Genomic DNA, 15,483 nt, shown 5'->3' with positions numbered 1-15,483 from the left:
CTGCTACATGCCATTGAATCCATTTTTTTTTCTTGTAACATTAAACTCAGTTATTTTGGGTTACAAGCCCATATCTTTTGCCTTTTGGAATATTGTATTCAAAAAAATGTACTCTAATTTATAGCAGGAACTGCCAGGTCTTGTGATCTGAACTGTGGTCCCGTGATACTTGAAGTCTTTCTTTCTGGCTTTTTTGGTAGGGTAGTATCTTTCTTTGGCATGGGAGCTTTGGATTTTGGCTATAACATTTCTAGGACTTTTACTTTGGAGATTCCTTTGAGGAGCTTACTATGAGATTCTTTCTATGTTTTCTTTGTCCTCTGGTTCTAATAGATTTGTGAAATTTTCATTTGTGGTTTCTTGAGATATTGTCTATACCATAATCTCCACTCACTTAACCTTTGCCTTTTCTCTGAAGACATGAGCTCTTCTCTGACTTAATTTCTTTCCTTCCAGTTCTTGACCCTATATAGTTCGACTGTACACTATCCTCAAATCTTGATTCTCTTTTTGATTTCCTTGTTGTATTGTCCTTTAGCTGGCAAGGCCCTGTTAAATCTTTTTTAATATCATGATTTATGGTAATTATTAAATTATTGCTCCTTGGCTTGTTTTCCTGGACAGTTGTTTTTTGATTGCAGATACCTTAATTTTTTTTTCTATTTTTTCCAACTTGTTTATTTTGTTCTAATATTTCTTGTCTCATGGAGTCAATGATTTCTGTTTGGTCTATTCTAATTTTCAGGGAATTTATTTCCTGGATTTAACCACTTTCTTCTTTAAGCTATGTATTCTCTTTCCAATTCTTTCCTCTAGAGCTTTTATTTCTTTTTGGTTTCTTGCTTCATTTCTTTTAGGTATTTATGGAGTCATTGTGGATAATTGATTTTTTCCTTGAGTCTGTTTGCAATTATGGAATTGTGGAACCTCTTCTAGGTAGGAGTTTTGGATTATCTGTGAATCTAGAATAAATCTTTATAGTGATCAGTGTCTTCTATTTATTCAATTCTTCAGCCTTAGTTCCTGAATTGAGGCTTTGTGCCAGGGTCAGGTCCTGACTTACTGCTTCACTTTTGGGTGGTGTGGTATGGCCTGTTCAATCTTGATATAGGTCACCTATGTTTCTTTTTAGACTTCCAATTTCTGGAGTTCCCCTAAGTTATGATCACTGGTAGGTTTTTAGACTCCCTTACATCCTTGAGGTTCAGAGAACTGGATCTTCAGGTTCTTCTCTGGTATCTCAGAACAGAGTGCTTTGGACCTGGGATTTCCTAGACCTAGAGTGTCTCATTTGAGTTTCTGATCAACTTGGGGCTTTCGCAAGGAAACCCTCTACTCTTACAGCCTTTGGGTACAGATGTTTGTAGGCTCTAGGTTTCTCAGACTAGAAATGCTCAGTGGGCTTCATTCTTACTTGCCTTACTTTTGCTATGGGCTTCTGGTTGACTTTTTGTACAATTCTAAGGTGGGTGAAATGATTTATTTTAGTTTCTCATTGGATTTTTTGATTATCATTTGAACTATTGCTGTTTTTATTTTTATTTTTTCTACAGTAAGTGTGTTGGTCCTAGGTTGCCTATTTCTTTTCAGGTAGCCATTTTAGCCAGAATTCCCATGTCTATATTCTGAACAATAGGCATTCTGAATCAGTTTTGTTTTTTTTTTTACTGGGAAGACTGTTAGGTTAATCACTTGAATGAACACTGAGGCAGCTAGGTGGGGGCAGGGAATAGAATGCTAGATTTAAATCCATTTAGACACTGTGTGAATGAACAAGCTGTCCAACTATTTTAAACCTCAGTTTCCACATCTGAAAAATGGGAATAATATTAGCACCTACTTTACAGGGTTGTTGTGAGAATCAAATAATATTTGCAAACTTTTTTTGCAAACCTTTAAGCGCCATATAAATACTAGCTATTATTGATGAAGCCCTGTAGTATGAAAGGGTTTGATGTAATCGTTACATTGCCATTGGCAAAGTTGAGCATCAGGAGCTTCTTACCATCTATAGGGAATTTCTCTTTCATTTGTACTTTGTAGATCATGGATTTTTTGTTTTTTGTTCATTTGTTTTTTACATGTAGTAAATGCTTCTGACAAGTATAGGTTTTGTGTTTTGTACCTTGCTTGATATAAATAATCATAGCATTATTCCACCCTCCAAGATGAAAAGTTTTTGAAATCTAGAAATGAATTAGAATTGAAATAAAAAAAGAAGCTGAGATTACAACTTATTAGGATTTAGTAATGAAATGATTAAAGCAAACATGTACCATCTAGTGGCGAAAAAGAGATATACTTGTTAAATTTCTCTTTATTGGCTATTGACAGAGTAGATGGAAATTAACCTCAGAGGGAAGACATCAGCAGTGGAAGGGAGAGGAAGGGATAGGAAGTGAGAAAGGTCAATTAATTTGAAAATAGTGAGAAAGATACATTAGAGGGAACCCAAGATTAGAGGTGGGAAACTAGTTAAAAGAGCATAACAGGTGCTGAATAATATTAGCTAACTTATTATTATAATATTATTATTATAATATTAGCTAATTTAGTGCTTTATGGTTTATCAAGTACTTCAATCCAATAATGTATTTGATTCTTATTGCTTCCTCATGAAGTGGGTACTATAGATATTGAATTCTGTTGGGGGGGGAATTGAGTCTCAGAGAGCTTAAATCCATTGTCATGTAGCTAGTAATTGTCAGAGATCTCTCCTAGTTTTGAGTCCAATACACTTTTCACTATACTATGTTTCATAAGTGTTGGACTCCTTTCACCAAACTAGTCCAGGTGAAAAGCAATGAGAACCTAGACTCAGATGGCATTAAGAATGTAAATGAAAGGAAAGATGTGAGGAATATTGTAGAAGTAGACTTGATAAGATTTGGTGATTTTTTTTGAGGTGAAGAGAAAACAAAAAAGTCAAATAAGATATTTTAATTTTGACTAGTTAAATGAGTCTTTAATTCCCTTTGTCCTTAATACTTACATGATAGTTCATTTTGCCTTTTGATAGCTTATCTATTTACTAGAAAAGATCTCAAGTTCGTTGTTCGTTTGTTCCTTCCTCCTTTCTTCCTTCCCTCCCTCCCTCCCTCCCTCCCTCCCTCCCTCCCTCCCTCCCTCCCTCCCTTCCTCCCTTCTTTGTCTTTTTTTCTTTTCTTTTCTTTTCTTTTTTTAGGCAATTGGGGTTAAGTGACTTGCCCAGGGTCACACAGCTAGTAAGTGTCAAGTGTTTGGTCTGAGGCTGGATTTGAACTCAGGTCCTCCTGACTTCAAGGCCAGTGCTCTATCCACTGCGCCACCTAGCTGCCCCCCCTTCTTTCTCTTAAGCACCGTTAGTGCATAATACAATTTCTCACACATGGTAAATAGTTAATAACATTTCACTTTTGGATAGCAAGTTTTCCCTCAAATTAAGACTAAATATGCTTTTTTTTGCTACTTCTATTTATTTCCATTAGTTTTGCCTTGTGGGCAAAGTTAATTGTTACATTGGCCAAAGAATCAAACTTGGGCCTCCGACAAAGCAGGCAAGAATTCCATCACTGAACCACAATGCCAGAAGATTTTGTATAATGTTAATGTTTGCATGGGAAGATATCTCGTTAAAGGGAAGTCTTAAAGGATTGTTTTATTTTACTGTCAAAAGTTTTTGGTTTTGTAATCCATAGGCTTATATACTTTAGACCAGAGGTGTCAAATTTGTGACCTGCAGGCTGCTTGTGCAAAACTCTCCAGTGCAAGTATAATCCCAGATTAAAATGTAATTGGTAAATATTTAACAAAATAAATGGAAATGTAATACCACTTGGATAATATTGATTTGTGGTTTTTTAATTCAATATGTAGACAGATACATGGTACAAGGATAGAGTGCTGAGCCTCGAGTCAGGTCTTTTTCCTGAGTTTGAATCTGGCCTCAGACACTTACTAATTGTGTGATCCTGGGCAAGTCACTTAATCCTGTTTGCCTCATCTGTAAAATGAGCTGGAGAAGGAAATGGCAAACCACTCCAGTATCTTTGTTAAGAAAATTCCAAAAAGGGGTCATGAAGAGTCAGACATAACTGAAATAACTAAACAACAATTCAATATGTAACCTGAAGGAATCTATTTCTGTTTGAGTTTGATACCATTGTTTCTACCTTTCAGGCAATTATGAGTCTATGAAGATACTATCTGCTGAAGAAAATTATCTGTGAAAGTCTGCCTGTACCTTTATACTATTTTAAAGGTTATTCTTGATATATTTATAGATCATTCAGATGAAGATTTTGCAGTGAAAAGAAAGTAGGACTATGGGGCAGTAATAGTTGGTGTCTGTCTGTCTGTCTGACTTATATCTTGTATTATGTTTTTTCCTCACTCCTTTGGTATGCTGCTCTCTTAGACATACCATAAATTCAGTTCCTTGATGCTTTCAAAAATATCTTGCTTCTGGCATGAATTTATACTCTATGTGCTTACTCTCCTTGACTAAATCTTTTAAAATACCATTTATATTTCATATGGCACGTGGGTCTTGAGGTGTTGAGTTAAAATGTTTTACTTCTACTATGTAGATGGAGCTCCTATAATTTCAAAATAATGTCTTCTCATTGTTATGTTTTCTTCTCATTTGTTATTTATTTTAACCTACCAGTTGATGTTCTGAGTATTCACAGGCAGCTGTTTGGAACAGACTTCCATAGCACTGACCAGCTGCTGTATTAAGATATAGCCAATTTAATTTTGTTACAGGTTCATTTACTGCTTTTGCCTTCTAATTTTCTTCATGAAGAATCTATTAAAGACACAGAAATGAGGCTTCTGAGTAATCTTTAGACTCCTTTATGCCTTAATCCTTAGCCATTTTTTCAATGACTTCTCTGTTCACCTTCTCATTGATTGTAGTAACCAAATCAGAGTAAAAGTATTACTATCTTACATATTTTTAGTAGAAATTGTCTACTTCTTTATAATCAGCAAGAGATGTTGACCTTTAAGTTACATTTATTATCATGGTGGTCTTTTTGATTACAGTCATCATAAAGCCTGAAATGCAAGATGACCAAGTATCCCATCAAATATTTCTTGTTACCTTTGGTTACATAATGAAAGCAACACTCAATTTCCTAATTCCATCCTCAGAGGAAAATCTATAAAGGTAGATAATGAAAATTGGCTACATCTTAACATACAAGAAGCAACTGATTACTGCTATGGAAGTCAGTTCCAAATCAGGTGTCTGTGCGTAGTTAGACCATCAACTAGTTAGAACATAGGTCAAAAACAGTAACAAATTAGAAGAAAGGATAAATATGAGAATATATTATGCTGTAATTTCTTCATGTCTCTGCTTAAGTTCTATAGCAATAAGGTTAATGTCATTGTTATTTCCTCTAGAAGAACATCAACTTGTAATTATTGAGGCAATGGAGTTTAAATAGCTATGGACTGGGACACTCAAGGTCTAAGTAGAAGTTGGTTCAAGTCCAAGGATGTAACAGAATGTCCCTCACTGATATTCGATATGACCTTGTGAGCTTTGTCTTAAAAATATGCTGTTGCAAGCATGATCTCTCAAGGATATGGGAGAGAGGCACAGAATGTTACTGATTAAGTGGAAAGAAGCAACAGTGGCTATGCAAAGAAAAGATAACTGGAGAATAATTATTATCCTTATGGATAGTTAGATAGTTAATTAGCATTTATTAGTTGTTTACTAAGTGCCAGGTACTATGGCAAGTACTGGATATATAAAGAAAGGTAAAAGATAGTCATTGTTCTTGAGGATTTCACAGGTTAATGGGAATGTGTAAACAACTATATGCAAATAAACTATATATGGTATAAATCAGAAATAATAGAGGGAAGACACTAGAATTAAGGGGAATTTGGAAAGGTCACTTGATGAAGATAGGATTTTAGCTGGAACTTGTAAGAAGCCAAGGGATTCAGATGAGGAAGAAGATCATTCAAGGCATGCTGGACAGTCAGTGAAAATGTCCAGACCTGGGAGATGGATTATCTTGTTCAAGAAACAAAAAAGAGTCCAATACCACTGGATTTCAAAGTGCAAGGGGGAGGAGATATAAGGTGTAAGAAGACTGGAAAAGGAGGGCAATTTATGGAGTGCTTTGAATGCCAAATACAGGAAGTAATATGGAGCCACTGAAATTGATTGAATGGGGTGGGGATGACATAGATCTGTGCTTTAGAAAAATCATTTTGATAGCTGAGTGGAAAATGAACTAGAGTGGGGAGAGACTTGTTGCAGGGAAACCAACCATTAGGCTATTGCCATAGTCTGAGCATGAGGTAATGAAGGTGTCTACCAGGGTGGAAGCAATGTCAGAGAGGGAAAAGGAGAAAAGTAGAGGAGAGATGTTACAAAGGTAAAATTGACAGAACTTGTCAAAAGGTTAGATGTAAAGATGTGTGGGAGAATGAGTGAAGAATTGAGGGTGATACCTAGGTTGAGAGCCTGGGCATCTAGAAGAATGGTGGTTCCCTTGATGGTAATAGGGAAGTGAGGAAGAGGAAAGTGAGGGGAAAAGATAATGATTTCAGTTTTGGTCATGTGAATCAAATATGTCTATGGGACATACCTAGTTTGAGATTCCAGTAGGCCATTTGAAATGTGAGTTCTGAGGTCAGCAGAAAGCCTAAGGCTAGATAAGAAGATTTGAAAATTATCAGCACAAAATTGGTAATTAAATTCAGGGGAGCTGATGAGATTATCAAGTGAAATTGTAAAGAGGGAGAAGAGAAGAGGGCCCAGGACAGAACCCTGTGGGACACTAACAGCAGTGGGTATTCAATGAAGATCCAGGAAAGGAGATTTTAGGTATGAAGAGAACTAGGAGAGTAGAGTCATGAAAACCTAGAGAGAAGAAGAGGGTGACTGACAGGGGTAAAGGCTTCAGAGAGGTCAAGAGGATGGGGATTGAGAAATGGCCAACTAAATCTGTCAATTAAGAAGTCATTAGTAACTTTGGAGAGAGCAGTTTTGGTTGAATGATGAAGCTGGAAAACAGACTGTAGAGATTTAAGAAAAGAATGAAAGGAAATGAAGTGGAAGCATCTATTGTAAACAGCCTTCTCTAGGAGTTTAACCACTAAAAGGAGGAGAAATAGGGGACAATAACTAGTGCAGATGGGTGGATCAAGTGAGGATTTTTTGAGGGTGGGGGAGACAGTAGGCATTAAGGAAATAGCCAGTAGGCAGGGAGAGATTGAAGATAAGTGAGAGGGCAGGGATAGAAGGGGGAGCAATCTGTTTCGGAACGTGGGATGGAATGAGATTACTTATACAGGTAGAGGGGTTTGTCTTGGCAAAGAGAAGAGCCACCTCACTATGTGAGATAGGGATGAAGGAGGAGGTAGTGGCTGAAGGCATCTGTGTAAAGTGAGATGAGGAGGAGGAGAGAAGAAGAAGCTCTGTGAATGGACTCTTTTTTTTTTCATTAAAATATGAAGCAAGGTCCTTATCTGAGAAAGTAGAGAGAAGGGAACTATGGGAGGTTTGAGTAGGAATGAAAAGGTTTGGAAATACTCGTATGGGGAGTGAGGTAGTGAGTTAATTAAGGATATATAAAAGGATTTCCTTACAGCAGTGAAAGCTCAATTGAGGTTATGCAACATAAATTTGTGGAGGATCCAGACAGTACGATTTCATGATTTTCTCCAGTTTTAATCAATAGCACACATACAGGAATGAAGACAGTGAATGGTTTAGTCTAAGGCTGAGGCTTGGAAGATCTGTAGTGGTTATGATAAGGAAACAAGGGATTCAAGAAAAGAAAGTATAGTATTGAATTGATTCACCAAAAGATCAAGATGAAGAAGAGACAAGAGTGTAGCCAACATAGGGTTGATGACCTTGGAAAGAACTGAGTGGTCAAAAGAGTTTGGATGAAGAGCTTCTCTGTGTTGTTATTGTGGAGTAGTTTCACTTGTGTCTGACTCTCATGTCTATTAAGCCAGATACCGCCAAGAGTTAATAGATATGATATAGAATATTTCACTGGGGGAGAGGAGGAAACTTCACAAGAGACCACATCGAAGGAGAAAAGTAGTAATAAAATATATGGCTGAAGATACCTATACTCAAGGGTATAAAATAGGATTAATAATGTAAATTAAGGATTTTAATGTAAACAGGCAACTTCAACGTATCACTAACAATTGGTTGGATGTAATTAATGAGTGGAATATGGCAATGGTAGGGCACTGGATAATGTATACATTATTTAAAAGGAACCTATATTAAAAGATATTGGTGCTTCTCAGGATATCTAAGGAGGAGGAGGGTTATAGTTTACTGGTAGATTTAAACAGGTTTGCTTTCTTTTATGCCTTTATGTAGGTTGGATAATTAGCAAAACTAGAGTCTGACCTGGGTAAGTCTCTAGACTTTTGAAAAAGTACTGCTCAATTACCTGGTTCCCTGAGTAGGAACCTCAATTATGTGTCTGCCTCTGTGTCTTTTCCCTGCTGCACTGATTTTCACAGAAGCAGCTGGGGAAAGCGTGTATGACTGCATGTCCTTTCCCTTGGTGTCTGGCATCCTGTGGTAGCACTTGGTACCATCTCCAACTGGCAAGGGATTCGTTTTCTACTTAGGGATAAATTTGTAATGAAAAGGCCTTTCAGATACAGTCCTGGCTGTATTGCTGATACAGGATTTGTTCTGAGACTCCATCTTCTAACCCTAAAGGGTATATTTGAGAGCCTAAATGTGACAATAAGAACCTTGGAAAGATATCTCCAGTCCATCTGAGAATTCACAATATATATTGAAGAAGAAAAACAGACATAATATGACATATATGCTCTTTGGGAGAGTGGATTTCAAAGAGTTCATACAAATGGTAGGATTTTATAAAGGAACTCTTTTCCAAGAGGAATAGAATGCTTTTAAGTATGAAATTCTGTTGACACAAACACAAATTATTCCAGTGAGCAAGCAAAGGAAGAGCTATGTAGGTAGATAATATTCAGGGAACTAGCTAACCATGTTAGACTTTTTTTTTTTTTTGGTGAGGCAGTTGGGGTTAAGTGACTTGCCCAGAGTCAGATAGCTAGTGAGTGTCTGAGTCAGATTTGAACTCAGGTCCTCCTGACTCCAGGGCTGGTGCTCTATCCACTGCGCCGCCTTACTGCCTCTAGACTTTTTTTTTAAAGACATATACAAAAGACAGAAAAGGTAAAGTACTTTTTGTTAAAAATGAAAGAGTTATAGAAACACTTGAGGGCAATTACTGTAAGCTTGCTCTTCTCCCCTTTTCCTTATCTCATGCCATTCATATGCCTTCTACTACTATCTCCTCCTTCACTCCTGTCTCACATGGAGAGGTGGCCTCACTCCTTACCAAGACTAACCCTTCTACTTTCACAAGTGATCCTGTTCAGTCCTGTCTCCTTCAATGGATTGCCCCCCTCTGTCATAAGGCTTAAAAAGGCCAAGGTCTCCCACTGAAGCCTGGACCATCTCCAGTTGTCCTGGCCACTGGACCCAGATGACTCTGGAGGAGAAAGTGAGGCTGATGACTTTGCACAGCCCTCCTTCACTTAAATATAATTCAATCACAAGTCATGGCATCATCTTCCTGATATCATGGTCCTCTTTGAGAATGAAGGACAGGGGGCAGCTAGATGGCATAGTGGATAGAACACTGGCCCTGGATTCAGGAAGACCTGAGTTCAAATGTGGCCTCAGACACTTGATACTCACTAACTGTCTGACCCTGGGCAAGTCACTTCACCCCATTGCCTCACAAAAAGAAAAAAAAAGACAGAATGAAGGATAAACTGCAACAACATAACAACACACAACACAACTCCCTTTGCTGTAGGTTTTCAGAATACCACTCTCTCCGGGTTCTCTCTACTTATCAGAGTACCCCTCAGTCTCCTTTGTTGGATCCTCATCCAGACCATGCCATCTAACTGTAGATATCCTGTAGAGTTCTGTCTTGGGCCCTCTTCTCTTATCTCTCTATGGTGATCTCATTAGCTCCTATGGATTTAATGACCATTTTTATGCTGATGATTCAAAAATCTAACTATCTTGCCCTAACCTTTATGCTGAGCTTTAATCTTGTATCTCCAACTATCTTTAAGACATCTTAAATTGGGTGTCCTCTAGACATCTTAAACTCAGCATGTCCAAAATTGAATTCATTACCTTTATCCCTAAGCCCTCCCTGCCTTCTACCTTCCTTATTACTATTGAGTTTAACACCATTCTCCTTGTTCCTTAGGTTTGCTACGTAGGTTTCCTCCTTAACTCCTCAGTATTGTCACCCTTACCCCACAATATCCAGTCTGCTGCCAAAACCTGTCAATTTCACTTTTGCAACACCTCTCAAACCTTCTCCTTTCTCTCCTCTAACACTGCCACCATTCTGGTGCGGGCTCTCATCATTTTATACCTGAACTATTGCAATAGCCTGCTGGTGGGTCTGCCTACTTCAAGTCTCTCCCCACTCCAATCCGTTTTCATAAATCGGAGGTCTGACCATGTCACCCCCCCCAATAAACTCCTGTGACTCAAACTTCAGGATTCAATACAATATCTCCTGTTTGATGTGAAAGCCCTTCATAACCTAGCCCCCTCTTACCTCTCCAGTCTTCTTACTCTTTATTCTCTGCCACATACTCTTTTATGTAATATCCTTGCTGTTCCACAAACAAGACAGTCCATCTCTTGGCTCTGGACTTTTTTTTTCTGGCTCTCCCCCATGCCTGGAATTCTCTCCCTTCACCTTTTGGCTTCTCTGACTTCCTTTCACTCCCAACTAAAATCCCATCTTCTATGGGAAACCTTTCCCAACCTCTATTAATTCTAGTGCCGTCCCTCCTTTAATTATTTCCCAGTTCATCTTGTCTATAATTTGTTTGCAGATATTTCTTTGGTGGTTGTCTTCTCTGATAGATTTTGAGCCCCTTTAAGGCAGGACCGTTCTTTTGTCTCTTTGTGTATCCCCTGCCCTTAGCACAGTGCCTGGCACACAGTGGGCTCTTAATAAATATTTATTGACTGACTGAATCTTATACGCTGAGGACATAAAAATAAAAATGAAATAGTCCTTGTTATGAAGGTCCTTATATTCTGTCAAAGGAAACCAAATATATACATAAAAGCAAATAGAAAATATATACAAAATACATGCAAAGTAATTTTTGTGGGGACACTTGCATCATGTGTGTAGCAACAGAATCAAAAAAGACCTTTTTAGAAAGTTACAGATGAGCTGAGCTTTGAAGGAAGCTAGGGATTCTAAGAGGTAGAGGTGAGGAAGTAATAGATATTAAGCATTGGGTACTGCCTGGGTGAAGGAATGACAGTGGGGGAGATGGAATGTCATCCATGGGTTTGGTATATAGTATAGAATATATGAAAAAGCAATGTGAAATTAGTTGAGAAAGAGAGAGAGAGAAAGAGAGAGAGAGAGAGAGAGAGAGAGAGAGAGAGAGAGAGAGAGAGAGAGAGAGAAGAGAGAAGAGTGAGCAAGCATTGTAATCCCATTCAACAATCATCAAAGGTCTACCATATCTAACTTTAAAAAAAATTCTATTCAGGTCCTTAATTGTTTTCTTATTTACTTTTTGATTCAATTTGTCTGGATCTGAAAGGAGTAAATTGAGGTCCCACCTATTATAATTTTATTGTCTATTTCATCCTCTAGTTTAGCTTTAACTTTATTTAGATACGGTGCCATGTGGTACATATATTAAGTATTTAAATTAATTCATCACTTCTTAGCATAATGTACACTTTTTTTTAGCATAATGTAGTTTTCTGGTTTATTTCAAACAAGCCTATTTTTGGTGTTGTCTTGTCTGACAGCTTAATACCATTGCTTTTTTAGTTAAGCTAAGTTATAGATTTTTCTTCAGCCCCTTATTTTTTTTATGTGCATCTCCACTTAAAGTTAGTTTCTTGTAAATAATATATTGTTGGGTTCTACCTTCTAATCTATTCCTCTATCCTTTTCTTTTTTATGGTTGAATTCATTCCAGTCACATTCACAGTTTTGATCATTAGTTGTGTATTTCCCTTCATCCTGCTCTGTTATCCTTTTCTTCTCTTTGTTTCTCACTCCCTCTTTACAAAGAAAATAGTGGTTCTCAAGGTTCAACATCAGTGCTCTGTGCTTGATGCAGTCTACTTCTGCCCCATTGCACCTCTTCTCTTTCCCTTGCCTAGACGCCAGTCCCAAATTTCTTTTCTCCTTTTCTTTTAACTTTTTCCTTAAAGTTTCCTCCTGCCCACGTTTCATTGGAGGTTTTTTTTTTGGGAGGTAACCAGGGTATTTTTTCTGTTTTCATATTTCCTACTGGATTTCTTGAAATATGATGTCCAGTTTTTTTGGTCATGGCTTTGAGATAGTCCAGTGATTCTTATATGATCTCTCCATCTATATTCCAGGTTGATTTTTTTTAGATGTGATACCTTATATTTTTCTTCTATTTTTTCAGTATTTTGTCTCTTTTCAGTATTGTTTTCTCATAGTATTTCACTTTTATTTCTTCTGGTCTAATTTTTAAAGAGCCTGCTGTGGGTAAGGTTTTATACCTGTTTTGCTAAGCTTTAATTCTCCTTCTAAATCTTTTCTCTGTAGCTCTCATTTATTTTTCCACTTCTTTCCACTAAGCATTTCATTCATTTACAAAATCATTTTAAGTCTTTAAAAAAAAATCCCCAACAACTTTTCCTTCATTTCTTCTAGGAATTCTAGCTGATCTTATGGACAAGCTATGCTTTCAGCACACCCAGAGTGGTCTAATTCAGAATGAAATCTGATCACTGCCCTCTTGTTAGGGGCTTTGCAAATCCTGGCCTCAGTTAACAATATAACTGTGGGCTTGCCCCTGGTTGGAGCTCCAGTAGACTGCTGCTGCACTCAGCCACTGTAAGCTAGCTGGAGAGTTATATAGGGTTAGAGCAACAGAACTGTAGACTAATCTCTGTTCTGAGTTCTCTGGGCAGGTTGTTCAGCTATGGGATGAGAGTTAGATTTGAGACCCTGACTCCATAGTTGGAGTCATAACCACTGAGATAATGCTCAGTTCCTGATTCTTTCCTAGTATAAAGCCTCAGGTCTGGAACCTCTTTGTCCTCATCCACTATTCTTCTTCATTCCACACTGATTTTGTGACCTAGTTTTAGGGTATGAATTAGAGAGTTGCCAGGTGAAACCTCTTCTTATTCATACTCTATATCATACCCATCTATGCTTGTTTTATAATCCCTCCAGTCCCCTTTTCAGAGTGTTGCCATAGTGGAAGGCTCCTTATGGGTCTCTCTTAGCTAGGCTCTGTCCCTAGTATCTACAGATCTATCCCTGTCTCCTTATGTATATCAGCTGGAAAAGTGACAGTCATTTTCCTTGAATTTTTTTATTAGGACTCTGGTGTTTTTTAGGACTTTATTGGAGGTAGTTGTGGGGTGAGAAAGGGAGTTAGAGAGTATGTTGTTTCTTCCTCTGCCATCTTGGGTGGTCTTCATTAATTTTAGACAAATAACATTTCTTTTTTTTTATGTAGAAAAACTTATTCTGGTTCACAATTTAGTAGTCGAGTAATGAATCACATTAAAGTCTACTGACCCCAGTAATCTACCTACTACATTACTCAAAGGACAAAATTTTTAAGTATAGGTATAACTTCATTTGTTCTGGAGAGTGGTCAACAATCTCTTCAGTGCTGAATACCAGAAACCAAGGTGAGCAATCTGTAGTTGCTACTCTTTGGCCTGAAAAATAAGGCAAAAAAAACCTTAAAAAGCAGAAAAAAGGAGTAGGAGAATATAGGGGGAAGAAAAGAGGAGTATGATATGATTTCCTTATCTCCTTTTACTCTGTCAATAATAGTCAATAAATCAGTCAATAAACATTTATTAAGTACTTGTTATGTGCAAGACATTGTGATAAGCGCTGAGGATACAAAGAAAGGTAACAACAGCACTTGAGCTCAAGGAACTCATGATCTAATGGGGGAAGCTGAAAAGTGGGAGTTGGGAGGGGAGGGAGAGAGGTAATTCAGTTCAGGGGCGTGATGAATTTTTGTGATCTTGCAGTAAGCTGAATTTCTGGAGATTAAGTCCAGAGGAGCAACCAGGTGGGAAATTATGAGGTATCTGCCTTGGGCCCCCCTGCCTAAATGTAGGATCTGGGGGGAACTCTCCAATATCTATTACTCATCATATTCCTTCCCCTGGGAAGGCTTTCTCTTCTCCATGTATTGCAGAAGTATGATCAAAAAAGAGAGCTAGTGGGAAGGAATGATATCTTTCTTTAACCATTTTAAATTTTGTCAGATTTGTAGGAAGAAATCTGAGTTTTTAGTCATCTCAGAAGGCAGAATTGGAACCAGTGGATGGAAGTTACAGGAAAGGTTATTTGGGTGAATATAAAGATTCTTTGTACTTATGCCATATTTTGCTTATCCCAGTATGATTAACATCAGAGGTATTAACTTTTGGCCTGTGGGCTGCTTTCTGTCCACAAAACTCCCTGGGTGCAGCCCTAACCAGATTAAAATGTAATTGGTAAATGTCTAACAAAATACATAAAAGTACAATATAGCATAGATAATATTGATTTGTGGTGTTCCCAGTCAATGTGTGACTTGCAGGAATCCTGTTTCTATTTGATACCACTGGCTTGCATAAACATAATTTCTTGGAAAATGTCATTGTACTTCAAATAATTAGTCATTAATTTTGCTTGATGACTTCTCCTGTTGGCTCTCATTGGCTCTCATCTCTTCTGTGGCGTAGTGTAACAGTATCAGGAAGCTTAAATATATACTACCCATTTTTTTCTTCCTTAAAGTTATAGTAAGTTTATACTTTCTCTGTTTTGTTTGGTCATTTTTGTCGAGTCCAACTCTTCGTGACCTCAATCTCTCTTTTAGAGTTGTATTTTTATGGAAGTCCACAAGAAATTCACCATATAGTAGAGGATTCAGTTCTTGTAAGGAATCAGTATTCTGCCATATATTTACTCATTTAAAGTTTTTTTTTCTATGTCTCTTAACTTCTTCCCTCCCCTACCCCTTCTAATTTTGAAAATTTTGTAGATTACTTATAGGTAATTGTTTCCATTGGGGGGAAAAAGCCTAATCTTATTTCTGAGAAACATTATATTTTAACTATATGAACTGGTAGGAATTTGCAGGTTATTTTCATAGTGTTTTCTGTAACTTCTATTAAAATAATTATATGAAGTTTTTTTGTTTCCATCTATTCCTTTTTTCTAAAGTTTATGAATGATTCATGTAAGCTACATCTTTATGTAGGATAGATAGCATAAAGAATGTTAATTGAGTTGATGGTTGAACTGTTCTGTGTGTACTATAGTTTTAATTTCTTTGATAACACATGGTTTCTTAGGTTTTAGTTCAGGGGTGTTCATTCTCTTTGAATTATTCCTAAAACCACATTATTTAGGAAATATTCAACTAGAGTTCTTAGTTGAACTGCAT

General features: G+C 37.3%; 1 protein-coding gene across 7 annotated transcripts in view; it reads left to right on the top strand.

Moving 5' to 3' along the window:
* DNM3 (dynamin 3) overlaps positions 1-15,483 on the top strand; it is a 682,754-nt gene that overhangs the window by 152,107 nt on the left and 515,164 nt on the right. The gene's annotated exons all lie outside the window — the stretch shown is intronic.

This window comes from Phascolarctos cinereus, unplaced genomic scaffold, assembly GCF_003287225.1.
Source record: "Phascolarctos cinereus isolate Bilbo 61053 unplaced genomic scaffold, phaCin_HiC Scaffold_5;HRSCAF=322, whole genome shotgun sequence".
Taxonomy (NCBI): domain Eukaryota; kingdom Metazoa; phylum Chordata; class Mammalia; order Diprotodontia; family Phascolarctidae; genus Phascolarctos; species Phascolarctos cinereus.
This window is presented reverse-complemented; position numbering and strand designations above follow the sequence as displayed.